This window comes from Narcine bancroftii, chromosome 2, assembly GCF_036971445.1.
Source record: "Narcine bancroftii isolate sNarBan1 chromosome 2, sNarBan1.hap1, whole genome shotgun sequence".
Taxonomy (NCBI): domain Eukaryota; kingdom Metazoa; phylum Chordata; class Chondrichthyes; order Torpediniformes; family Narcinidae; genus Narcine; species Narcine bancroftii.
Window position 1 is genome coordinate 307,463,161 of NC_091470.1, and position 18,733 is coordinate 307,481,893.

The 18,733-nt window shown below is 40.2% G+C and overlaps 1 protein-coding gene across 4 annotated transcripts in view; it reads right to left on the reverse strand.

The window, feature by feature from the left end:
- The window catches only part of LOC138755494 (chloride channel protein C-like), a 90,321-nt gene that overhangs the window by 8,438 nt on the left and 63,150 nt on the right, over positions 1–18,733 (reverse strand). The window lies entirely within an intron of this gene.

Sequence of the window (18,733 nt, forward strand, 5' to 3'; positions counted from 1 at the left end):
AATTTTCTACAGATTTATTTCGAGCAGCAGCATGGTTGGCGTAGCAGTTAGCACAATGCCTTTACAGCACCACGAATCAGGGTTCGAATCCCATATTTCTGTAAGGAGTTTGTACATTCTCCATGTATCTGCATGAGTTTTCTCTGGGGGCTCCGGTTTCCTACACCATTCAAAAAACATACTGGGGTGCAGGTTAATGGGGTGTAAATTAAGCAACACAGACTCATTGGCAGAAAGGGCCTGTTACCGAGCTGTATGTCCAAACTAAATTAAATATGTGCAGGAGCAACAATCTCTCACCAATATCCTGGTATCTTTGAATGAATTTTGATATTTACTTCCCACATCTTATCTAATTTATTCACAAATTAAATTTGAAACATTTGCAACTATATTTGAAATGAACAAGCTTGATGCACATATCTTTTTAGATAATCTTTCAGACTGTACAATGATCACAAACCTTTATCCTCCTTCTCTGACAATCATTTAAATTTGGTGAAAGTTCATGTTTATATTTTTTCTTACCAGTTTGACATCAGGTAGAACTATCAAAATGAAATAATTAAAAGCTTTGTCCCGCTTTCTCATTCAGGTTTACGTATCGACTGAAATATCAAAAGGTTCCTACAGAAATGGTAAATGCAATTTTTAAATATTTTATTAAATCAACATATACAAGATCAAACAATTGAGAATAATAATATAGCATGTTACATAATCTCTTTGGCTTGGCTTCGCGGACGAAGATTTATGGAGGGGGTAAAAAGTCCACGTCAGCTGCAGGCTCGTTTGTGGCTGACAAGTCCGATGCGGGACAGGCAGACACGATTGCAGCGGTTGCAAGGGAAAATTGGTTGGTTGGGGTTGGGTGTTGGGTTTTTCCTCCTTTGCCTTTTGTCAGTGAGGTGGGCTCTGCGGTCTTCTTCAAAGGAGGTTGCTGCCCGCCAAACTGTGAGGCGCCAAGATGCACGGTTTGAGGCGTTATCAGCCCACTGGCGGTGGTCAATGTGGCAGGCACCAAGAGATTTCTTTAGGCAGTCCTTGTACCTTTTCTTTGGTGCACCTCTGTCACGGTGGCCAGTGGAGAGCTCGCCATATAACAGGATCTTGGGAAGGCGATGGTCCTCCATTCTGGAGACGTGACCCATCCAGCGCAGCTGGATCTTCAGCAGCATGGACTCGATGCTGTCGACCTCTGCCATCTCGAGTACTTCGACGTTAGGGGTGTAAGCGCTCCAATGGATGTTGAGGATGGAGCGGAGACAACGCTGGTGGAAGCGTTCTAGGAGCCGTAGGTGGTGCCGGTAGAGGACCCATGATTCGGAGCCGAACAGGAGTGTGGGTATGACAACAGCTCTGTATACGCTTATCTTTGTGAGGTTTTTCAGTTGGTTGTTTTTCCAGACTCTTTTGTGTAGTCTTCCAAAGGCGCTATTTGCCTTGGCGAGTCTGTTGTCTATCTCATTGTCGATCCTTGCATCTGATGAAATGGTGCAGCCGAGATAGGTAAACTGGTTGACCGTTTTGAGTTTTGTGTGCCCGATGGAGATGTGGGGGGGCTGGTAGTCATGGTGGGGAGCTGGCTGATGGAGGACCTCAGTTTTCTTCAGGCTGACTTCCAGGCCAAACATTTTGGCAGTTTCCGCAAAGCAGGACGTCAAGCGCTGAAGAGCTGGCTCTGAATGGGCAACTAAAGCGGCATCATCTGCAAAGAGTAGTTCACGGACAAGTTTCTCTTGTGTCTTGGTGTGAGCTTGCAGGCGCCTCAGATTGAAGAGACTGCCATCCGTGTGGTACCGGATGTAAACAGCGTCTTCATTGTTGGGGTCTTTCATGGCTTGGTTCAGCATCATGGTGAAGAAGATTGAAAAGAGGGTTGGTGCGAGAACACAGCCTTGCTTCACGCCATTGTTAATGGAGAAGGGTTCAGAGAGCTCATTGCTGTATCTGACCCGACCTTGTTGGTTTTCGTGCAGTTGGATAATCATGTTGAGGAACTTTGGGGGACATCCGATGCGCTCTAGTATTTGCCAAAGCCCTTTCCTGCTCACAGTGTCGAACACAGCTCAGCGCGGACATTGGCGACTTCAGGGGTTTCTACGAGGCTCTAAAGGCTGTGTACGGCCCCTCACCCCAAGTCCAAAGCCCGCTGCGCAGCTCAGACGGCAAAGCCCTCCTCAGCGACAAGTTCTCCATCCTCAACCGATGGTCAGAACACTTTCAATCTCTTTTCAGTGCCAACCGCTCAGTCCAAGATTCCGCCCTGCTCCAGCTCCCTCAACAGCCCCTAAGGCTAGAGCTGGATGAGGTTCCCACCCTGGATGAGACATATAAGGCAATCGAACAACTGAAAAGTGGCAAAGCAGCAGGTATGGATGGAATCCCCCCTGAAGTCTGGAAGGCTGGTGGCAAAACTCTGCATGCCAAACTGCATGAGTTTTTCAAGCTTTGTTGGGACCAAGGTAAACTGCCTCAGGATCTTCATGATGCCACCATCATCACCCTGTACAAAAACAAAGGCGAGAAATCAGACTGCTCAAACTACAGGGGAATCACGTTGCTCTCCATTGCAGGCAAAATCTTCGCTAGGATTCTACTGAATAGAATAATACCTAGTGTCGCCGAGAATATTCTCCCAGAATCACAGTGCGGCTTTCGCGCAAACAGAGGAACCACTGACATGGTCTTTGCCCTCAGACAGCTCCAAGAAAAGTGCAGAGAACAAAACAAAGGACTCTACATCACCTTTGTTGACCTCACCAAAAGATGTTACATAATAGGTTGTTAACAAATACATCCTGAAACTACTTCTTTCTTCTTTGGCTTGCCTTCGCGGACACACACAAAACTAAAACTAAAAGCTGAACTGAAAATAAAACTACAAAAAAAAACTCCTCCCACCCGACAATGATTAAATGATTAATTAATTCTGATCACATCACATGACACTCAGAAATCTCAAAAACGTCACAAAATCATAATTTTATTTCTTCAGGGAAAACTTCATGGATCAGGAAAAATATAAAGGTAAATATAAATTTTATGGTAAATACCATTTTAGATCAGATTGGCAGATGGAATAATCGACTTTGATAATGGCATTTTATCAACAGAATAACAATTATAAGGCAGAAGTGAAATATCAAAGATATACTTTCTTTCCCCATACTTAATTCACGTTGAAAAATTCCAAAACTAAATGATTTGTGAGTACGTCCTATTATGAAAGCAAGGTTCAAGATTCAATTTATTGTCATTGTAATAAAACAGTGTCAGATTACATGAAATTGCTTTTGCCTGCTGTAAGGCAGAAATTGCCTTAAGCGCCTCTTACAGTCAGAGAAAGAAAAACAAAGGAGAGTCGACCCAGAGTCACCATATGTCCGTAGATTTACCCCCATACCTCAGTAGCCTCCACAGCCACGTAGAATACAGTCCAAACCATTGGTAACCTGAGCTTCAGATCCAAAGCTCCGACACAGTCCGGAACCCTTCAACATTCCTTCGCATCCCAGTTCCAATACCTGGTACTCCTTCAGCAGTCTCCAGCACCCCACAGCCCACATGGGTTCCTCGCTTCAAGACATCAGCAGCCCACCACATGCGTTGGTCCTTCAGCTACAAAGCCCCCTCAATGATCTGCTGCTGTGGTCACCATCCTGTGGGTTTTCTGGTGCTCTGCACCAGTACTCCACTCCTCAGGTGTCTGCAATCCTCATGGCTGCTGCCAAACATAGGCACTGCCATCTTGGGCACAGACCCCCGTGGTCATGGGTTATTAAATAAAACTACCGTTGACTCTTTTAACGGGCCATTCAAAGCTTGTGCAGAGCAGATGGCAGTTGAACCCCGATGGGAAGCGCTGTATCTCCATTCCTTGTGCATCCGGCCTAGTGGCAGCGCTGTCATTATAGTGGCTCCAATACATGTTGAATGCATGTAGTGCCTTTCGCTTCATGATGCTCATAAGCATAACACCTGTCAGATCATCAAACTTTCTACTCTGAGGAAATTAATATTTGGCAATGACCAATTAAACTTTGGCATCATATTTACATTGATATTGTCATAATGAAGAAATGACATCATTTACTTAGCTTAAATTCTCATTCTAAATGTTAAAAGCAATTCCGATCCAATATGGTTATACTGTATCACACATTACTTCTCTGTCCAGAGAATAAAGTATGCTGTAATTCATTTTATTTGTGCAGTCATACAGCAAGGAAACAATGCTGACCAAGTTGTCCATCTGAGTTCACCCCATATTCCTGCATTTGGCCCATATCCCTCTACTCTTTCCTATCTATGAACACAATAGAAATAAGGCAAATTAGACTGCCTCTATTGCTTCCTTTGGCAACTCATTCCAAAAACACACCAACCTCTGTGAAAACAATTAGCCCTTCGAGTCCCTTTTACATCTTCTCCCCCTCTACTTAAACCTAATCCCCTCTAGATTTAGACTCCTGCACCCTGGGGAAAAGACTGTGATTACTCACTATATCCATGGCCCTCGGGATTTTATAACCCCCTTTATGGTCACCCCTCAGCCTCTTGTGCCCAAGGGAAAAATGTCATAGCCTATCCGTCTCTCTCTACAACTTAAGCCCTCTGGTCCTGGCAACATGTTTGTGGTCTTCCCATGGTCAGTGAGACTTCACTATTTATTAATAATATTTATTTTTAATATATGTAAAAATGTACTGTACTTGTCGATATGTGTGTTTGCCCTTTTTTTTTACACTGTGGACTGAAAAAAAATTTTTTTTTGGGTTATACTGGTACATTCGGTTGATAAATAAATGAGCTTGATCTTTTACCCATCTGCTACTTTCCTACTTCAATATACTTTGTATCCTTCAGTTCTTTCAAAATCAAGGAATCCATCATTCATCCTGAGCTTTCTGAATGCCTCAAGAGATGCTAGCGCTTAATTCCATGAATGCTGAATAAACTGCCAAGAATGCACCATTTATCAGCTCACATCACAAAGAATATTCTTTTTACAGGCTAATACATTGGAACAAGCCTGCTGAGCTCATGAGTTATGTCTGGTCTATCACCTTGCAATTAGTTAAAACGGCAGCTCCTGGAAAACATAAAACTTCAGTCCAGCAGTGCATGAGACCATGGACAGATATGTCAACAAGGGAATGAGATGGGGAATTGAAATGGGTGGCCACTGGGAGGTCCACGCTATTGTGGCGGACAGAGCCGAGGTGCCTAACAAAGTTGAGTGGGTAGTCAACGTGAAATCACGTTAATCTCAGAAATCAGCAGGCGCTATTTATCATGGTTAATTTATGAAAAATTTTAAAACAACAGTAAAATATGATCAGAAAGATTGGTCATGGGCCTATGAATGTAAGAGATTATTCATTTTATTATTTCCGACATAAGACATATTGACAAATTGACGTTTTTATTGGCAGCTCAAATTCAACCTAGAGTACAAAAGGTGGAATATTTGACACACACTATCTCGAACCATTCCCTTTGTTATTGTCAATAGTATCTGAGGAAGAAAAAAAATTAGTGGATATCATCATTATTGAATGAAGATCAACCGGGACCAATGCCTGAAGAGGGCGCACAAAATCAGTGAACCGGTGTGGACTCGAAAGGCCAACATGGCCCGTTTCCGCTCCGTAAATGGTTATATGGTTAAACACCCAAAGGCTTATTTGTGTTTAAAAAAATCACATTTATTCCATTCCTTTAGAAATTGTATCAATGCTATTGCAAATGACGCAAAGAAAGTTGATGCTCACCCATGAAAATTTGTTTCCAATGCATTTAATATTAAGCTCATTAAAGACCCCAAATATATATTTAAGTGAACAAGTCCAACAATGGGTTCAAAGTCCATGATTACTGTTCCAGAATCTGAGCTCCATTTCAAATGAAAGTTACTCTAATAGTACCAGAGTTGCCAAAGTCTGCTCTGCTTCCTACATTTGACAATTGTTTGGATTAAAAGTCTGTATTGGTTTAGTACTACAGTTACTATTTGTAATGGTTTCCAAAAGAACAATATTTAGGTGTTCCATTACTTTGTTGATTTCTGACTAAATACTGTTTCTAGAGATGGAGGAGGATTGGAAGAGTTGGGAGGGACACAAACCCTCAATAAGTCAGTGGGTAAATTAAAACAATAAATTATTCATTTTTATCATATGAAATATAGAGAGTCATGACCACTGCATACTTATTTAACAATGGCAGGAAAGCATCTGGAAGCTTGTATGTGAAGATTTCTTGCAACACACAGATACAAGAATGAAAGTGGTACAGTTAGCATAGCGGTTAGAATCCGGGAGTTTGTATGTTCTCCCCATGTTTCCACGAGTTTCCTCCAGGTGCTCCAGTTTCTTCCCACCCTTCAAAACATACAGAGGTTGTAGATTAATTGGGATATTCAGGCAGTACAGGGCCTGTTATTACGCTGCATGTCTAATTTAAATTAAAGCATTAATGCAAATGCCACACACCTTTCACTTTCCGCATTAAAACCATCTTTATCAGTGGATGTCTGATTGTTCATACATCACAGCAAATTTCTCTCCTACTTGTTGACAGCTGCAGGACACAATCATCAAGGTTTTCATTGATGTTGTGGTCCACGAGAGAAAAGCCTAAGCTTCCAAAAGGATCTTCTTCCTCCAAAGTCACACACTCACTCCAGCATTCAAGCACGTGCTTGCAGCCACTTTTTCTTCTCCTCCAGATCCAGTTAGCGTTAAAGATGGCCAGAAGCAATTTAAGAATGGTTGGCACGAACTGACCTATTTCTTGACCCAGAAACGCCAAGTTTTCTTTTAAACAGGCTGCCTTGAAAAGAGCAAACAAACTTCTAGAAAGTTCCAAAGAGCAGCTGTTTTAGTTATCCAGTGTATACCTATGATAGTACAGATCTATCACCAATGTACATAGTGTATATAGTTACTGTATCTAGACTGTGCTTACAGTGATTGGCTGAGAGCTAAGCCACACCTATTGTCTCGGCCTTAAAGGGTTGTGTCCCTAGCCAGGTCGGATCATTCCGGACTGGTCGGCCACCTGTGAAGAGCTCCGGTCTTTTGCTAATAAAAGCCTTGGTTTGGATCAACAAGTCTTTGATTCTTTCAACGAGCTCTACAATACCCAAGTTAAAGCATGTGAACAAGAGAGAATCATACAGAGTGTGCAACATTTACACTACAGCACAATGCAAACCCTTTAGTATGATGTTCATGGTTGAGTACATCTTCCAGGTTGTTTACATGTCCATTTTCTTCAACCACCTCTCAAAAGAATGTTAAATGTTAACAAAATAAATACTTCCTTGGACCTGGCACTACTTTGTCATCAGATACTTGTGTTTTTGAGGAAATTCCTGTTCATGAACTCCTGTGCCGGCCATAGCTTGGCATCAATCCAAGCCTCAACAATCCACAAGAGGAAACGTCACTTCATAGTTGCAAGCTAGAGATACTCCAGATCAGAGAGTGATGAAAACAAAAGACCCAAGTCCAAAGAAATGAAAGCTGTAATATTGCGTAAAACTCCCAAGTATACACCCTGATGCAACCATAGATTTTGATTGCAGAACCAGAAGAGGTTTAAGTTGAGGTAGTGGCAGGCTGCTTTTGGGTTAAGTTTATGTTCATTGATATCCACTACGATTTGGAATCCTTGGATGCTCTACCACTGAGTAACCTCTCTTACAGTTTCTCAGAGAGGAGGAGAGCATTCAGGAAACAAGACCCAAAAGGGTATCTGCAAGGGCATGTTGGAATGAAAGGATAGATCCTTAAAGGACATTCCTTAAAGGAAAGCATAAATATCAGTGAAGATGAGGGAGACAGATATGATATGTTTAGACAGAGACAGATCGATGCACTGGTAAGGAAAGATTATGACACATGATGGTGGAGTACATCTGAAGGGCAGATTGGGGAACTTGGAATAATGCACAACTCATATTTAGTTGAATGGGCCATTGAGTTCACTTTCCTGACCTCAAAGTCTGCACTCAGAAGTAGGGGGCCACATTCCTACTACTCATATCTATGGATCTCTTCAGCTACGCTGTCATGCTTTTAACCAACTTTCTTCACTTCATCACTAAACATGCTGCCCTTGTGGCACAATATTCAGAGAGTGGACACCTAGTCATTTTTACCTTCTCTTTTACCAAGTTGCTAACTCTACATTGCATCCAATATCTTGTTTGCACTGTGCTTTGAAGGATTAGATTTGAAGGTATATGTAAATCACATTGTTCTATCCATTTGGTCTAATTGGACAAGACATATGCTAAAAACAGAAATCTGGAACAACAAAAATCCCCCATCTTGGATTTTGTGTGTCTGGCAATTTTAAAGGGTTGACACAGCAAGCACGTCCTTGCCCATAATTCCAATATCTTGTTTAACATGAAGCCAGTTAAAAAGTTCCATAAATAGTTTGATTGATGCTCTTCTACCTGGATGCGATAAATTGTGAAAACACTTAAACATTTCCCACCTCATAGCCGATGGCACAAAAGGCTTAGGTCTTTCTGTGGAAAAATCGCAGACTAACTTTTCACCCAATGCATCCAGTATCAGATCTTGAAGATGGAGACCAGAATTGATCAAGCAATACAGGATGAGATTGGTATCAGTGTGCTGTGCACAATCCATGGCAGTGAAATCGACAGCAGTAGTTGTATACAAGGCATCAATGTCACGCCTGGACAGGGCGTTGGCACAGCATTCACTTTTTCTTAGATGGGCCAAATCTCTCTGGGCAAGTAAAGATGTGTTCTTGTACTTGCAGTATGCATAAGAGGCTGGTGGTCTGTATAAATGGTGAAAGGACGACCTTCCAATAAAAATCATAAATATGTTTCACTACGAGATGGATGGTCAAGAGTTTTCAACCAAACATACCACACTTTGCCTGAGCCAGTGACAGCTTCCAATTACCCATGGACTCGTTATTCTAACACTGCTCCCACATCACTGACAGATGCATCTGTGGTAAGAGAGAGCAAGGCGATGGGCTTTTTTTTTCCGAAACTTTATTTATTGCGATGGGCTTTTGATGTACAAGCATCATGGCATTCGCAAGTGCCAACTTCACATCGTTGAAAGCATGCATGGTATCATCTTCCAAAATTGATGGCCTTTTGGACACAGACTTATCAGATCCTTTTAGTAGTTTAGAAGGAGGTAATAGAGTTGCTGCAGCATTTGGGAGGAATCAGCGATAAAAATTCATCATGCCTAAAAAACGTCGCAAATGGCCAGACGTAACAGATGTAGGAAATTCCTGAACCTCTTACACTTTTAATTACCATATTGCATAACTATATCCCAAAAATATAAGATCAGCATTTACTGGGATCAATCACAATGCCAAATTCATCAAGCCTCAAACAATGAGATAAGGTGACGCTTGTGCTCCTCTTCATCCACACTTGTGACAAGAATATCATCGATGTAAACAAACACAAGATCAAGTACGTGATCCATAAACTGCTGAAATGTCTGAGCTGCATTCAGTAGACTGAATGGCATTCGCAGAAACTCAAACATGCCGAAAGGGGTAATTACTGCCATCTTTGCGACATTAGAAGGGTCAACTGGAATCTGATAGTAAGCATATACTAGATCTATTTTCAGAAGTACATATTTGCTATGAAGGTTTGTTGAAAAGTCTTGTAAAATGGAGATCTTTTATCAGTCAGGTCCAGTCCAGTAGAATTGTTCAGGGCACGATAATGACCTCAAGGCCTTCAGTCTCCAGGTGATTTTTTTTGGAACCATATACAACAATAAAGCCCAGCAGCTATCAGATTTGCAGACTATGCCCAACTCTTGCATGTGGACGAATTCCAATTTCATGATTTTAAGACAGTCCGGGGATAACCTACAAGCCTCTGCTACCACTGGAAAACCCTGAGTTTCTAATATGATGGATTACTGAATGTTTAATGTCTGTATGATGATACAATGGGGTCACTAGATGAATGTTCGGAAAGGGGAGGAGCCAGGTCGAAGGCTCGTCAGGCAGCTGACGACATTGGAGGAACGACAGATGCAGCTCACTTGCATACAAGAACTGTGGTCCACGATGCAGTGATTTTTCAAATCCACCAACAAATAAAAATGTGACAAGTAGTCTACTCCCAAAATGGAATTTGCCACATTTGCAACCGTGAAAACCCACTGAAAAGATTGGTTGAGACCACAATCCAATGTGAGTGTCCTCGAGCTATATGTATGAATATGAGAAACATTGACAGCTGAAAAAGAACACATGACATATTGAGGTATTTGTGTTCCTCTGTGGTTGGAGGGACCACAGAAATCTCTGCATCGGAATCAATAAGAAATTGAACACCTGAGAGACAGTCTTCAAGGAAAATATGGTGGATGACGTACCCATTGGCAGCAGTTGCCTCTACCAACAGGCCTGGTCGTTTCCCGGCTGCACTTTGTAGAAGTTGCAAGGTGGCTGACGGGAGCAGGAAGCAGCACTAAATCTCCAGTGCTTCCAACAAAAATGCCATCTGTCACCTCTACCATGTCCTCAGCCAACACGATTCCAACCAGGTCAATGAAAGGAATTCCATTGCATGCCCAAAGCCTGGTCCAATGTAGTCAGTGGCGCCATTTTCTGCTCCAACTCGGTTATCCTCGATTGATATGATGTTAGCACTATTTTTGACTGAGAAGGTGCTGGTGCTACCTTCAATTGATAAGATGCTGGCACTTCACAAGGTGCAGAAAGCAGTTGTTTCATTTCCACATGCTCTTGTTGACTAGAGAAGAAGACAATCCTTCTATCTTCAATGCAGAGGTCATGGATATAACGAGGTCAGCCAATTGATCAAGGGTGGACATTCAAAAGGCATAATGAGGTAAACATTAAAGGAATCTCTGTTTTCAAAAATTGCCTTTGACAGGGTCCGTTCCAGCTAGCCTGTGCCCTCCTCAATATCTGTGACAGTTGCCTATCACCTAAGTTGTCATCAGCTAGTAATTGGGCAATACAAGTCTCCCTAGATGGCTGAGTACGCCGCAGAATAGCCGCCTTAAGCATGTCATATGGGAGATTATGATCAGGATCCACAAAGACATCCTCCACTTCACAGATAATCTGCTTTGGAAGATGCTCCACAGGTAAACCGTACTTAGTCTTCTGACTCGTCACATTGAGGGCAGAGAAACGTGTTTTGAGGATCTTGAACCACACTGATGCGTTATTAATAAAAAAGGGGGAAATCTTTAGTTTGATAACCCCAACCACTCCAGTAAGGAGCAACACTATCCATTTTAAATTAGAAGGTATGGTGAACTTGAGGGAGACACCACTTGTTACAACATTGATTTACCACAGTTTGTGAACAAATAAAGAATACACTCACTCTTTTTTTTCAGCACACACCATGAAGTCGACTTTCTTTTTTTCCACTAGACACAACATTCCATTCTTCAACTCCACAAACACTACCCAGCTAAACTCCTCTGACCTTCTCATTGACTCACTGCAACACACGTGATCCTCCTGCAACTGAGATTCATCACCAATATACTGACGCTTAACACACCCGCGCATGCACGCTATTACCCCCCACACGTTGCATCACTTACATCATCAGCGGCAGAGACAAGTACGCAAATGTGACAAGGCCCAGAGTTTGTAGATTCTTATTTTAAAAATTATATATTTAGACATGCAGCTTGGAAACAGGTCATTTCAGCCCACATGTCCGTGCCACCCAATTTACACTCAATTAACCTACACCCCCAGTACATTTTGAACAGTGGGAGGATACCAGAGCCCCCAGAGAAAACCAATGCAGACACCCAAGAAGAGCTATATGCACAAGTACACTTCATCTCTCCACCTAGCTCAGCAGCAATATGTAACACAATTAATTTTCTTACCCACGATTGTTACACTTCCCCTCACTCCATCATTTCCATTGGCATCATTACAATTGCATACATCATCTTGTCACACTACTCAGCTGCACATCCACCAACACCTCACACTTTTCACAAATCAGATTCCTTTTATATTCATCCTCGTTCAAGAATCAACCCTCCTCCTTCCATTTCTTTCCTATGTTTCAATCTCACATTGACCATGTCCAATGACCATCTCAATATTCATTCAGCACACAATACAATGAAGATCAAAGGAGAAATATTGCTGTCCACTCCCATCACATCCACACACCTATTCCCAATGGTTGTTAAGGGTTAAATCCAGGGCTAAAGATTGGACAAAAATATGCATAAATATCTCTAAATAAAATTCATAATTATATTGGAAACATAAAGATTTCTCTGTTTTGTTATTTGTAATAAAATCCTAAACATTCTTTCAAAACCAATTTATGATTAAGTAAACATTAACTAAAAGGAATGTTTAAAATAAATTGGTAAAAGTCACTACATATTCCTGCTCTAAAATGTTTGATTTATCAGGATCACCTGAGATGCACAACTTTGCTTCTGCAAAAAGTCCAGACGTTTTATGAAAACAGTAGCAAAGTTTAATCACATACTTCAGAAAGCCAGGTCCAATGTTTTAATCAATAGAGTTGAAAAGGAAAGACTAAGAGTAGCAACAATGAATATGGAAAAATAATCCAAATTCACATTATTGGCAAGAAAGAAATCTTCACCAATTGGGACCACATATTGGAAATCTGGGCATGCTTTTCCTACTATTAACTTTACATGGTTGGAAAATCAAGCATCAAAATTCTTGATGTACAATTCTGCTGTATCCAGCTCCCACAAAAAAACCTTGAATTGCCAGAATTTTGACATATTACACAGCTTCAATTACTATTCCTATTTCAAGGCAATCCAAATGTTATGTGGCCAGAAGCTTTGTTAGTTATATAAGTTTATGTCGTTCCTGTTTATGAACAGCACCTTTCTACTTTTTCTTTGCACTGTACAATTTGTACAGAAGAACTATGATCAATTGGAATACTGCCATGATTAAATACTGGCAACTGGGCAGAGGGTTTTGCAGCCAAAATGGAAAATAAAAACATCTGGTGCTTTTGACTAATTTTGTGCAGAAATCAACTATTTCATTGTACATGTCAAGAGATCCTTCCATAGAGTTTTCACTTTCCCTCCCATTATGCTTGATATACACCATTTATTATTACTGTGCTTTTGTAACATTTAAAATAAAATCTGTATTACACCATCTCAAGATAAATGGAACTGAGCTGCAAAATTCAACCACCACAGATGTCACAGGTGCCTGTCAGTTGAATTTTGCACAAACTATGGTAGTTTTTCCAAAAGAATAAGGGTGGTTACATTAAGAATATATTCTGCCTATGCAAGCTTGTCAAACCAAAATTTCTCAAAATCCTAAAACTTGCTATTGAAAACTTCCTGTAACAAACCAACAGCTTTGTTGCCCACATCTGGGAAGAGGAGCATATTCCATGGGACTTCATAAATGTCAAAATCATAATCATTTTCAAGAAATAAGTCAAATAGAACAGTTGCAACTACAGAGGGGTTCTCACCAGGGTTCTTCTCAACCACCTCCTCCTAAAGACCTGCTATCCAATTCAGAATGTAGAGGATATGAACTTTCCTCATTCCACGATGGCATGCAGGTTTCCTGCCATATATATACTTCTGAGACCTGGAAACCTATTGCAAGTTGCTGCAGGAGTGTGACAAAGCTGTCTCTGCAAAATCCTCCATGTTCACTGGAGGACAAGCAGGCCAACTCCCGTATCCTCTCTCTGGCTGATACTTCAGTAATGTAGCCGAGTTATATTTAGTTGGTTATATTGGACAGGCTATGTTGTTTGCATATTTGACAACAGCTCACCAAACAGGTAGCCTATTCTGAGCTCTGTCATGGGAATATATTCCCAGGCAGACAAAGGAAAGAATTCAAGAATGTTTTCACTTACTTGGATCTTTTTCTCTGCCTGGTAATAACTTCTAATGACAGAGCTCAGAGGGTCAGGGTTTCAAGTCTCACATTGGTTTGTGAGCAAAGTTGCCTTCCCATGGACTGACAGTGTAACTCATACCTCATTGCTCTAGATGTTGGCTTGGGAGAACACTGCCATTAAGACATTTATCCTGCTAGTGAATTAAGGATTTTGCAGTCAGTGGTGGAGGATTTTTGAAGTGCCTAGTGAAAAAGTCCAAGTCTTAGGATTATGAAAACTAAAGTTTTGTGCAAAAAGTTCCACACAAAGCGAGTGGACAGTTAATTTGTTTTGATGAAGGAGAATTTGTTTACCCTTCTTCCCACATACATATAGCCTCCTGTATCAGCAAACAGGGCAACTATTCAATATATAATTCAAAAGAAGCAATTCCAACAACACAGCATTAATTCAGCATTGTCTTAAGATTTCTGTCTAAATCAAGAAAATATCAGGTATAAAAATGCTATTAACTTGAGTCAAGGCAGAGAGACAGTGTATTGTCAATTTTTTAATGCAAACTGGAATTTCACTAAAACCTAGGAAAGTATAATCTTATAGGAGAATATCTGAGAGGAAAGAAAAATCCATATAAATATCTTCCTGACCAATGAAAAGACTGTTTTGTCCTTCAGGGATAGGGTTGGGTTTTCAATATATTTTGCAACAATGGACAATTATACAACTGATGTGCTACTGTGGATTCACGACACTTGTAATTCCATTGGTATGATTCCTGTGTAAAACAAAGTAAAGCAGCATGCTTACAGGGAGCGGTCAGATTGGTAGCTATAGTATCCATTTGCAGCTACCTTGTTTGTCCAGGCAGTTGCCCAGCTGGCATGAGTATTTGTTATGTGTCATTGTAGATTTGAGATCCATAGGGATTTCTGAAGGAAACTTTTCAAATGGATTTCCTTGTCTGTTTCTTTTCCATTGGCTGCTTTCCCTCATTCTTTTGCATTCAGATCTTTGCTTTCACTTCAAATGATGTTTTTCTCAGATATCCATCTACCTGCATAAAGCAGTGAGGAGATTGTGGATAGTGTCTGATGGTACAATCTTGTTGGCTTACTTTTAATATTACCTGTTTGCTAGATCAATAAAATATCATCAATTTTAGAAAAGATCCATCAGAAGCAGAAATCTAAAATAACCTGGCAGAACAGAATGCTCCAGTTTTGCGTCCAATAACAGGAGCTACACCCACTTATAATGTCGGGTGACATTACCCACTTTGTTTCATTTGAATAGGTACCCTGCCAAAATACAGGCAATGAGTTTTGGCTTGAGAACTGGATAATAAATAAGGCAGCTACTCTTAAAGAAATGTTGCTCATCTTTAAAGAGGAGAAACTGCAAGTGTAGAAAATAAGTTGAGAAATTACAAGAGTAAAAAGACCTTGTTACATACAGGCCTTCAAATATCAGCCATAAAGTGGGATGAAAATTACAACTGGAGTTAGAAAAGGTATGTAAGAAAGGCAATGTTACAGTAGTCAATATGAAAATTAACTGAAAAATCAGATTAGCATTTGACCCCAAGAGAAGGAAATTTGGAGAATGCCAATTAAATTTCTTTTTAGAGCAGCTTGTGGTCAGCCCACTGGGATAAGGACAATTCTGGGTTTGGTGGTGTGCAATGAACCAGGTTTGATTAGAAAACTTAATATAAAGGAACCCTTTAGTGTCAGTGATCATAATATGATAGAATTCACTCTGCAGTTTGAGAGGGAGGTTAAAATTGAATGTATCCATATTAACTACAGAGTCATGAGAGAGGAGCTGGCCAAAGTTGGTTGGAAGGGGACCTGAGGAGGGGAGATGGATCTGGGTATTATCAACATTAGGAAATTTAGTAACCTGTTTAAGGAAAATTTTCTTACCCTACTGTGTCGTTAAGAAGACCTTGACTCAATGGTCCCTGCATTCGATGTCCTTAATTGGATATTATTTTGCCCATGGCTCCTGCCAAAATTTTTATACATTTTTCAAGCTGTACCTGTTTTTGATCCTAAATCCTTTTTTTAATTATTTGGACTCTCTTATATCTTCCTTGATATGGAATAATAAGCTTCCCCAACTTAAAAAAAAAGCCTTCCTTCAAAATATTATTAAGAATAATGGAGGCTTGGCATTACCTAATTTTAGATTTTACTACTGGGCAGCTAATATCTGATACATTTATTTTGGATTCATCATAAGGTTCTTTCAGGTTGGATTAATTTAGAAATTAAATCTACTAAAAAGCTCTCCCTTATTTCAATACTTGGAGCACCTTTACCTTTCCCTGCTTTTAGATTATCAGATAATTTTGTCAGACATACATTGAGAATCTGGTTTCAATTCAGGAAACATTTTGGATACCATAGTTAGTCCTATCTTAAGTAATTCTTTCTTCTTCCCTCAGTTCAGGATATTCGTTTTTATTAAAGGTCTAACTTAGGCATCCAATCTTTTTTGAACCTTTTTAATCAACCATAATCTTGCCTCTTTCGAACAACTATCTGCTAAATACCCAGACACCATTATTTACAGGTTAGGAATTTTTGAACTCTTTATCTTTGAGACTTCCTCAGGACTTGGAGTTTAATGTTATAGGGAAAATATATAATTTTTAACCAGACCATAAACAGCTGTTGTCTTCCCTGTATGAGCTACTTTTTTTTTATCCAAGGATAATTCCTGGATGAATTAAAAACTATGGGTACAAGATTTCCAACAAATATTTTCTGAGACTAGATGGGATTCTATTTTGAGACGTACTCATTCATCTTTTCTCTGTGCTAGACAATTCAAGGGAGTACATCATAGCCACTATTCCAAAACCTGACTGGCTAAATTCTATTCTAACTTATTTTCTAAATGCAATAAATGTAAAACTGTTCATTGTATCATATGGTTTGGTTATGTCCTTCTCTTCTCAATTATTGGGATGACATAATTCTACACTATCTTTAGTTCTTAATACTAATTTGACTACATCTCCTTTTATTGCTTTGTTTGGAATAGATGAGCCCAATGATCTGATATTGAATTCTTCACAATTCCATGTAGTAGCTTTTGCCTCCGATTGCCAGAAGGACCATACTAATGAAGTAGAAAGATGCTGTTCCTCTCACTCCCACTAAATGGCTGTCTGATATGATGGCTTGTTTGTCTTTAGAAAAATATTAGATGCTCCAGTACTGTAATGTGTTATGGATTACATCATCATGTCATACATGATGACATCATTACTCATTTATGCTATCAGAATCCACCATTTTAGTTTTATATGAAAGTAGTGAATGAACACCATGTTCTGTTCTGTGTGTTCTGAGGTCTGTTAAATACATAACAGATTGGCAACGAACATCAAGACGGACCACCTGGGAACTCCAGATATGGTCTGATGATCTTAAAGAGGAAATACCAGGGAGTCTGCACTGTGGGCCCCACAAGCTTCCTCTCAGAGAACAAAGAAAAGACTCATCCCATCCTCGTTGAATGCAGTGTACTCCTGTAGACCAGTAGGAAATTAGAAATTTTGTGATTCCAAGAAAGGTTTAGGTCTTTTGTTGTTCTCACGGCTTTTTTGAAAGTTTGTACAAATCATTCAGCTTCCCCATTGGTGCTTGGATGATAGGGTGCAGAGAGGATGTGCCGAATGTGGTTATTTCATAGGAACACTTTTAAAACATCTGCCACAAATTGTGGGCCATTATTTGAAATGAGTTCCATGGGCAATCCATATATGGAAAATATATTTCAAAGTCTATCAACTGTTTGGTCTGTCATCATCATTTGGATTACCACCAGCCATTTTGAGTGTGCATCAACAACAATGAGGAAGTTTTCTCACATAAACAGGTCCACAAAATCTATATGAACCCTATGCCAAGGTCATGTTGGTCATTTCTATGGATTTGCTTCTGCTTGTAGGGCCTTGGGTTGCATCTCCTGACAAGTGCAGCATTACCTTATTTGTTCAATGTTGGTGCCTATGGCAGGCCACCAGACATGCATTCAAGCCAGTGCCTTCATTTCAACAGTAGGACGATTTTCCACTTGGGGAGAATAATTGTTCTGGTTCTCCATAATAAATACTTTTCTTCAACCAATATTTCATAGCATTTGGAGTAATAGGGCTTTAGCTCTTCTGCTATAGCCTCAGCTTCAGTGTGAAGTATAGGACTCTTGATAGTGTTACCTCCTTTTTTACCTCTACTGATAATTTTTTCTGTGATAGATAGGCTATGAAGTTTTTTTTTTATTGAAGGCTATGGCTTCAGCCGTCCATTTGATAGTTTAATCTTTTTGTTGAAGTTTCCTTGGGGAAAAAAAAACAGGAGAGCGCATCAGCATGGTCGTTTTATTTTGCTGGTTTATGTTTCAAATCATAATCGTATGCAGGGAGTAGCATTGCCCATCTTTGAATTCTTGTTGCTGCCAGTATAGGTATTCCCATTTTAGGGCCCAGTATTAAACTCAGTGTGTTGTCTGTCACCAAGAAAAACTTTCTAACATACAAATATTGATGGATGATGTAGTTGTACATAATTACGTTCGGAATCAGTCAACAACTGAGAGGCATAGGCAACTGGTTGTTCTCCTTCATCTTTTATCTGTGACAAGTCCACTCCAAATCCTACTGATGAGGCGTCTACTGTCAAGGTGACTTCGTGGTGGGAATCATAGTGGACCAGAATATTGTCGTCTGATGTGAAAAGCTTTTTTCCAATTGGTTCACCATGTTGCTGGTGTCCTCATTCCAGTGCCATG